The sequence below is a fragment of the Talpa europaea genome (assembly GCF_964194135.1).
Source record: "Talpa europaea genome assembly, chromosome: 1".
Taxonomy (NCBI): domain Eukaryota; kingdom Metazoa; phylum Chordata; class Mammalia; order Eulipotyphla; family Talpidae; genus Talpa; species Talpa europaea.
In genome coordinates this window covers 144,047,282-144,056,204 of record NC_140073.1, presented here as the reverse complement: position 1 = coordinate 144,056,204, position 8,923 = coordinate 144,047,282, and positions in this window count along the sequence as shown.

Sequence of the window (8,923 nt, the reverse complement as noted above, 5' to 3'; positions counted from 1 at the left end):
ATTTCTACCTTGTGTAAATACCTTTTTTGGGGTGGCAGTGTCTGACAAGTCTTAACTGGAAGAGATACCTTGAGAACATATGAAGTAGGTATTGAATCTAGTAGGATGGAGCTCAGAGGAGAGTCCTGGGATGGAAATATAGGTAAACGTATCTATGTAATCTGTTAGGTTGATAGTAATTGAAGCTGTGGAAGTAGATGATATTGCCTAAAGAGTATAGTGCTGGAGAAGAGGGTGGACCTAAGATGTAGCACTGAAGGATTCTTGATAATTTAACAACTGAATAGAGGAGGACAAGTCTTGTAAAAGAGGTGAGAAAAGTAATCAGCAGCATTGAATTTTGCTGAAAGGTAAAGTTGAATGAGGACTGAAAAACCTGGTCACGTTAAAGTAATTGGTTATCATAGAGATGTTTGATAGAGTTTAGGAATGCCTGGATTCGGTATTAGGTCTTGTTCTTTTACTCTTCCCTTTTGCCCAAAGCTTTTTTTTTTTTTTTGGTGGGACCCTCGCCAGTGGCCAGGGATCGAACTGGCGCTGCAGAGGCTGCGGGCAGCCTCGCAACCCAGCGCTCAACCGCTGTGCCACCAGGGGAGGCCCTTGCCCAAAGCTTTAATTCCATTTATAAATTGATGACTTAAGAATTTTTTTTTTCATCCTGTTCCCTGTTTTCAATTCTAGATCTAAATAACCCACTGTTTGACACTTCAACTTGATATTTTTAGGAATTTCAAATATAACCAGTCTTAATTTTTCTCTCCATACCCAAATTCTTTCTCCTCCAGTATACCATTTCATTCAGTGCCATATCCCTTTGTCCACTTACTAGTCAAGAATGAAAGCCATTCTTGACTTCTCCTTCACCCCATGCATCCATATCCTTTTCAAGATGGATTCTATTCCAGTATTTGTCTTGAATCTTTCTGTGCATCTTTAGTATCATTTTTCTAGTTTAAGGCACAATCCTCTCTTACCTGGACTTAATGTCACTGATTCCCTGTATTCTCATTTGTAAAATCATCAAATTTTTATTGTTAAGAGGATTAAATGAGATAACCAAGGTTAACAAAAGGTGGGATCATTTTAATACTCTCCTATCTGGTTGCCTTGTTTTCTTCTAGTTTCTTTCACGCTCTTCCCTAAACCCAAACCAACCATATCACCTCTTTATTCAGTGGTGACTTATTTCTCTGCTTAAAATCCCTCATTGAATTTCACGTCACTAACTGTATTACCTGTAGAGTAAAATTTAAAATCTTTACTATTGTTGACAAGACCCTGCGTAACCTGATTCTGTTTCACTAGCCTCATCATTCACTTAGTCACACCAGTTTATTTTCTATCAAAAGGAAATCACATCATATCACTTTGCACATGCAGTTTGATTTGCCAGCATTGTTTCATCATGACCATTCCCCAATTAACTCATTCTTCAAATTCAAGCTTAAGTGGCACTTCTCAAGTAAGCTTTCTCTCAGTGCTCTTTACCCTCTGTCCTCCAAGTCTTACGTCGGTACCCTCTTAAAATCTTTCATCATGCCCTGTACTTTATATCATTTTTTGGAGCTGGCAATTTTGTACTTTCTTGTATGATTATCTAAAATCTGTTTCCTAATAGAGTATAAACTAGTAAGTATTTCTGTTTCTCAAGAATTTGTTAAATGAATAAATACACTGGAATCTGCTGTAAGAACCTGCTGTATCTCTTGGAAGCTCCAGTTTACTGATATTTTTGTCATCTGATAACAGGCACCTTTTAATTCTACAAAGGACACAAAAGAAAAAAGGAAAGGGTTTTCCAGCTTTGGGTCATAAATTCATACAGAAACTTTACTAGGTCACCTTTTCCTTTATTTTCAGCAACAACACTACTTATCTCTGTACTTGTATGGCTCTCTTTAGGGGGGAGAAAGCCTCTATAAATCAGAGTGGTTTGTTATTTTTAAAACAGGTTAAACGCAGACCAGTGAGGATGAGATTTCCAAAAATAGTTAAAGGAAAGTTGTCTGTTTAAGTAAGTTGTTGGTAGTGGGTCTAGAAGGACTTTAAAATTTAATAACTTGTGTATGTGAAACATGATTTGTGTTGAAAATAGGAAACAGAAAAATAGGAAGTGAATGCCAAACACAGAGAAGCATTGGATCTATATTATGGGTAGTGATGAGCTATTAAAAATGTTTGAAAAAATTTTAGTTGAACAAGGTGAATAAATAAATATTGTAAAATAATATAAGTATAATGATACTGTACTTTACACTTCAAATATGTAAAGTAGGTAGATCTTATGTTAATGATTCTTACAACAATAAAATAATTATTTTTTAATATTTGGGCAGAAATTAATATCAGTCACTAGTATTAGCACTTACTAAAAGTACTGTTATAAGAGAAGATAATACAGGTTTCTTCCCCAGGCCCTCCATCTCCACTTCAGGGAGAAAGTTACAGAGACAACTAGTGAAAGAGATAAAAAGTAATTCTGTAGAAAAAGGCATTGTGGGGTAAAGGATTCATTTGATGGAAAAATCCTGAGAGAATGGAGACTGAAAAGTGATTGTGTCAAATCATTGATAAAAATGCAGTATGGTAGTGGTTAAAAAGTGGCAAAACAACAAAAGTAATTCTTAGATAACGTGAAGAATGTACTGGTTACCAGACAAGTTGTGGGAGGAAGGAAAGAATAGGGGGGAGAAAGTGATGAGGTTTTGGCACTTGCAGAGTTGGTGGAGGATGTGTCAGTCTTGTTCACATATGAAGGTGTGAAGTTGTCCTCCCAGAATTATAATTATGTAAACTAGGAAGGAAATCACTAAAACTCAAGGAAAAAAGTGGGTTTTATTGTTAGACTTAGTTTGGCCTCTTACTAACACTGTAACCATGAATAAATTAATCTCACTAAACTTCAGTTTCCTCATCTGTAAAATAGAAATAATAATAATCCCTATCTTTTGGGATTATTGTGAAAATTAAATCAAATAATATATGTATGGTACTGCGCTGTGCAAAAATGTGCTTCTGCATAATAAATGTTGGTAAGAGTAATGGCAATTTGATGAGTTTCTGAATTAGGGTATTAGCTATGAAGGGAATGGGTTTTAGGTAAGTAAGAGTGAGTTTAAAGCTGATACTAAGATACTTTAAATGATGGTGAAATAACAAATATAGGAAAGTCTGGAGAGCCTCTTAATGAGGGCATGAACTGTATCATCTTGGCACTTGTATCCCAACCACCACCATCAAATTGGAGTAGCTCAGTGATTTTTTACTGAGTAAACAAGTAGGTTTAATATAAAAGCATTCAAGAAGGCAGTGAGAGATATTTGGGTGGAACTTCAAGGAAAGTTGAAGTTTAGAGAAACCCTAAATTTTAGAAATAGATTCATAAGGTCAATTTTGGAAGGAAAAGTAAGAATTCGAAGTTGACCCATCTTTAGAAATTTGTATCCACACATTATGGAAGTGGTATCATTATGTAACAATGTTTATAAAGTCAACAAAAGATATACTCTTTCACTGTCCTCTTAGTTTCAAAATGTAGCAGGGATAAATAAGCTAGGGTACAAATTGATCAAGGTACATGCTCCTTCTGGACAATCATTTTGTACAAGAGATACATCACCTAAAGTTCTATTGAGAGACCAAGAGGAAGCATTATATTTTAAATGTTTCCAGTAAGATTGTTTGTGGTTTTTAAATAATCAGAGGGTTAATCTTTGTTGTATAAGTGATGATTTATTTATAAACTTTAATTTTGTAAATTGGATACTTTAAAAAAAGGCACACTTATGTTTTCTTTAGTTGAGTTGATGGCTTCAGAAGAACTGGCATAGCTGCAGAATATGAGTAGCTCCCCACGAAGAGTCTATTGCCTTTGGCACAAGCATCAGAATAAAGGTGAATTGATATTACATAGAGTTTTTCACTAAGTTACTGAAAAGTAAGTAATGTTTGTGTTTTGAATATGTTTCCAAGAGAATGCAAATTGACAAGAATTGACAGCTTTTTTATTTTGTGCTAACAGTTTTATGCTTTAGCATGCTTTCTTTACCACAGAATATTCTCTGGATAAAAATGTTTTCAAAGTAGTTCCTAAAATAAGAGCATTTAAATAACTGCATGAGGTATAGAAGCATTTTTGTGAGTATTCTTTGAACTTTCATAGAATACCCAAAATTGAATAGTAATTTTAATGATAGTGATGAAATTTAGGGAAAGGGGACTATCTTTGGATGTACTTAAGGAATAATTAATTTTTAATTATTCTTTTGTCTTTTTTGATAGCAAATTAGCATCGTGTAGTTCAAAGAAACCTTGTCTGAGTCCTAAGTTCATAGAAGTTTAGCTGTTACTAGATCTCGCTACATACCAAAAAAGAGACTTAATTTTTTTTTTCTTAGCCAAGTGGGGCTAACCCTGATCATTTGATGAATATACAGAACTAGATAGAGTTAATTCATTTACTGTAAGAGCAGGTAGTGGACTAAAGTGCAGAATTAGAAAAAGTTTTACTTTATTGGCTCTGCCAACTTTATATTCTGCATATTTTAGTCCTCTTTTTTTTTTAGCCTTAGAAGAGAAATTATTTATAGAATTGGTTAAGAAAATATGCAATATCTGAAGTAAAACTTTATGCACTAAACCTAATTTTACCTTTGATCTGTAAGAAAAACACCTAAGATAATGGGGTTTGTATTATTCCTCGTATTTATTTGGCGCTCTAACCCAGATTGATATGAAGAAATATGAGGGAATTTGACAAAAGATGTAATGGAGTTTCTGTTAATTTACTGAGCAGTGAATGGTATGAATCCCAGTTTAGGCAAGTTTACTATAATGTTTTTGTTTTAATAATGTATTCTGTATCAAGTCTTACTAATAATGTAGCTATATAAATTGCATTTTCTTGTTCATTAATGATGTTTCTTCCATTGAATATTAACAGTACAATTCTGCATGTAGCGAAGTTTAAATGTACATAAAAGCTTAGAGGCAATGTTCAAAAGATGAGTTATTATAATACAGTACATAATGATACACTTGTAGAGCATATAGTAAGTATAACCTTATGTGGACCATATAAAAGGAATTTATGGTTCCTGTATCTGTTATTGCATATTTTAACATCAAATTGAATAAAATGAATGGCACTTATTTGTTCATTATTCTTGAATAATGAGTTTGTTTCTTGTGTATCAGGCACCATCCTAGGGGGAATGCAAAGATTAAAGAACATTTTGCCTGTTTTCAATTTGGAAAGTCTAGAGACAGAGGTAAACAGTTTATAATGCAAAGTGACAAATGCTCTACTAGAAGTAAGCTGAGTGTACAACAGGAGGATAAAGAAACATTAAACAGTCTCAGTGGGGGTATCGGGTGAAAGAAAAAGTGAAAGGTACCATGGAAAGACTTCCTAAAGAAGATAACATCTAAGTTGAGCCTTGATTTTATAGCCAAAAAGAAATTAAGGGGAATATGGGGGATTGGGAGAGTACCTAAAAATCCTTGAGGCATGTGGACCACAGTGTAAAGGTATAGTGGCACAAGGATTTTTTTTTTTCTTTATTAATTAAACATTTTTACTTTCCTATGTCATTGTTCATTTTTCTACAATATTTGATTTCTACCCTCAGGTGTAGTCCCCATAAATCTCCCACCACCACATTACCTACGAACTGTCACCATAGTCCCTTGTGCTCTTCCCTCCCCTGCTTTGAACCCTCTCCCTTCCCTGCTGTGTGCCTCATATCTGTAGTTTGCCTGCAAGGTTTTTTTTACCCTTTGTTTGGTTTCCCTATACTCCTCCTATAGGTGAAACCATCTGATTTTTTCCTTTTTTTCTTTTTGTTATTTCACTGAGCATGATCCCATCCAGCTCCATCCATGTTGCTATGAATACAAGAATTTATCTTTTTTGATTGCTGAATAGTATTCCATTATGTATATATACTACATCTTCTTGATCCTTTCATCTGTTTTGGGGCATTTAGTTTGTTTACATCACTTAGCTATTGTAAATAGAGCTGTAGTAAACATAGGGATGCAGGTTTCCTTTTGAATTAATGTTTTTGTGACCTTTGGATAGATTCCTAGGAGTGGAATTGCTGGATCATATGGTAGATCCATTTTTAGTAATTTGAGAGTCCTCCATATAGCTTTCCATAGTGGGTAGACCAGTGCTAACAGTTTTATGCTTTAGTATGCTTTCTTTACCACAGAATGTTCTCTGGATAAAAAGGTTTTCAAAGTAGTTCCTAAAATAAGAGCAATTAAATAACTGCATAAGGTGTAGGAGCATTTTTGTGAGTACAGCAGTGTAAGAGGGTTCCTTTTTTCCCAGGCATTAGAGCTTTTTTAAGGGAAATGAAAAATAACAGGTGGCTGGATTTGGAGGGCTTTTGGGGATAAAGAAGTAAGCAGGGCCTGAATCATGAAGGGCTGTGTTAAGGAGTTTAGTTTTTATTGAGAGAGGGTGGGGAGCTGTTGAATGACATTAAGGAGGATAGTGATCTCCAATCTAATACCAATAATCAAGAGAGATGTTGAAGATAACTCTCATGTTTCTGGTATGGGCAACTGGGGTAGGAGAGTGGCTACATATTCTTGGCAGTTCTCAGAGTCAGTGGAGAAATTCCCAAGGACTTATCCAAGCAATGAAGGAACAAATTATTAATGGCAAAAAAGCTGTGGACACGTATTGTTGGCTAGGCTCACTATTTCTATAAGGTTAACTCACTTAGATTTGAGTAGCAGTTATTCATATTTTGCCTTCTTAAATCATTTATGTCACCTGACTGGCCCCTATAGGCAGTTAAGTCAATAACCTCTGTTAACTTAATTTTTTGGGATCTTTGGTGAAAGAGATGTTACAGACAGGAATAAATTCAGAAAGCAAACATTAACTCCATGTTGCATCAGCAACACCACACTGCTAAATGGGAGTCGTGGATCCTGCTGCATGATGCAGGATGCTGCTGAACAAGCCGGATCCTGGCCTTTTTATTGACAGAATAATCATATAGTATCAGTTACGTGGGGTAGAAGGACAAGGAGAAAAAGATGGGTGAAACTAAAGAATGTGTTTTTGTCATCTGGGCTTCGGGGGGACATGAGTCTGCCAACCAGATAATTCGTATCTGCTTGACAACCAAGTGTTGGAATTGAAACCATACCCCAGGGCCCCCCCCCATGATTCTAATCTTATCAACAAGGCTTTCCACTGATCAGCTTCTGGGGTCCCTTGTCATACATCGGTCCTTGGGTGCCCCCCCCCCCATCCTCTCCAGGCATGCCCAGTCATACCTTGTGATGTATAAGACGGGAGTAAGTTTATGCATAGGTTAACAGGCCCCCCCCCACCCCGGAGTGTTCTCAGTCATACCTCACGAGGTATCACCTTCCCAGGGTGATCAAGCTTTCTGTTCTTGATTGATTTGAAAGGCCCCTTGTAAGGTTTGGCTATGACTGATTGACTGGGCAGTTCTGACCTTATACAGGAATGTAGAACTGCAGGTAACAAAGAATGGTGGCCAATCAGGCTGCTTAAGTCTAGCAGACCCACAACTCCATTCATATTAGTGCCAAAGTGTGTCATTTCATTTAATTCCAGAACACTGTATTGTAGCATTTGCTATTCCTATATTCACAATTGTGAAAACTAATGATTAGAAAAGGTAAACTACAAATTAGTAAATGACAGAACTTGTTCCTGATAGCTAGACATAGTATGATTTTGCTTTGTATATTATTTTTTCGTAGCTTTTCTAGTTGAGCTGTTTAATCATAGGCAAAGTTTAGTGATTTTTAACTTATTAAATTATAAGCAAGAAACTATTTGAGGCAGTATTTTGGAATTAGTTAAATAAAAAATCTGTTTTAGCAATTTTAGATGATTGCATCTATATATGAACATCTATGTATATAGCAATTTTAGATGCTATGTACATCTCTTTTAGCAATTTTAGATGATTGCATGTATGTATATAGCCCATACACTATTTAATAATATTCTTTATTATTATATTTACTTGCCGACATTTGGAAAACTATTTTGAAGAGTTAGACATTCTGTCATTGTAATTTTTTATGTATTAGAAGGTCTTGGGATATTTGAATATCCACCAAAGATAAAAATTGATAGATTCTTTCCAGAATGGTAGCATTAAACATAATTGGTAGATGGCTTTAGGAAGAGATGGTTTTGTTGTTTTCCCTAGAGAATAAATGATTTTTCAAGTACAATTCTGGAGATTAAGCTAATTTTATTGTTCTTACAGTTTTTATTTGATGTCTTTGTGGATGTTTAGACTACTTATTATTAGAAGGAATTGTTTGATATGATTTGATATTTTGGGAGAACTCTTCTAAGAAATGGACTCAACTGACAAAATCTTTTCTTTAATTTGTATTTGAAATTCAAGACCCTTAAGCATTCATGAAGAAGGAAAAGATTCAGCACTTTAATGATGAAAGTAAACGTTGGTCATAGTACAGTGGTCAGTCACATTGAGAATGGAATTTTTAAGTATTCCCAGTTGGTATGTTTCAGTGGCAGCAGTATAGTTGTTAGTGGTGCAAAATGCAAAATTTAGGCACTAATGAAAACAGGTACTGGACATGTGGCAAAGAAGGGAACATTTATGGCAAAAATAAAAGGTGGCTAGATTGTCAGTGAATATCAGTGACTAATTTAGTTGACTTTCTTACCTGTGCCCTCCAGCTAATCAAGGGCTTTGAGTATACTTATAAAATGTGGCTTATTGAAATGAATAAAAGGACATAACGTGATTAAATAAGATTCTCTACAAACTCTTATTTTAATCATTAGTAAATTTTAACTTATTTTATTTTTCTTCCTTAGAATCTGTCAAGTGAAGGTCTATTTTTGCTTTAATTTGATTAGAAGTAATTTATTTTTAAAGAAAGT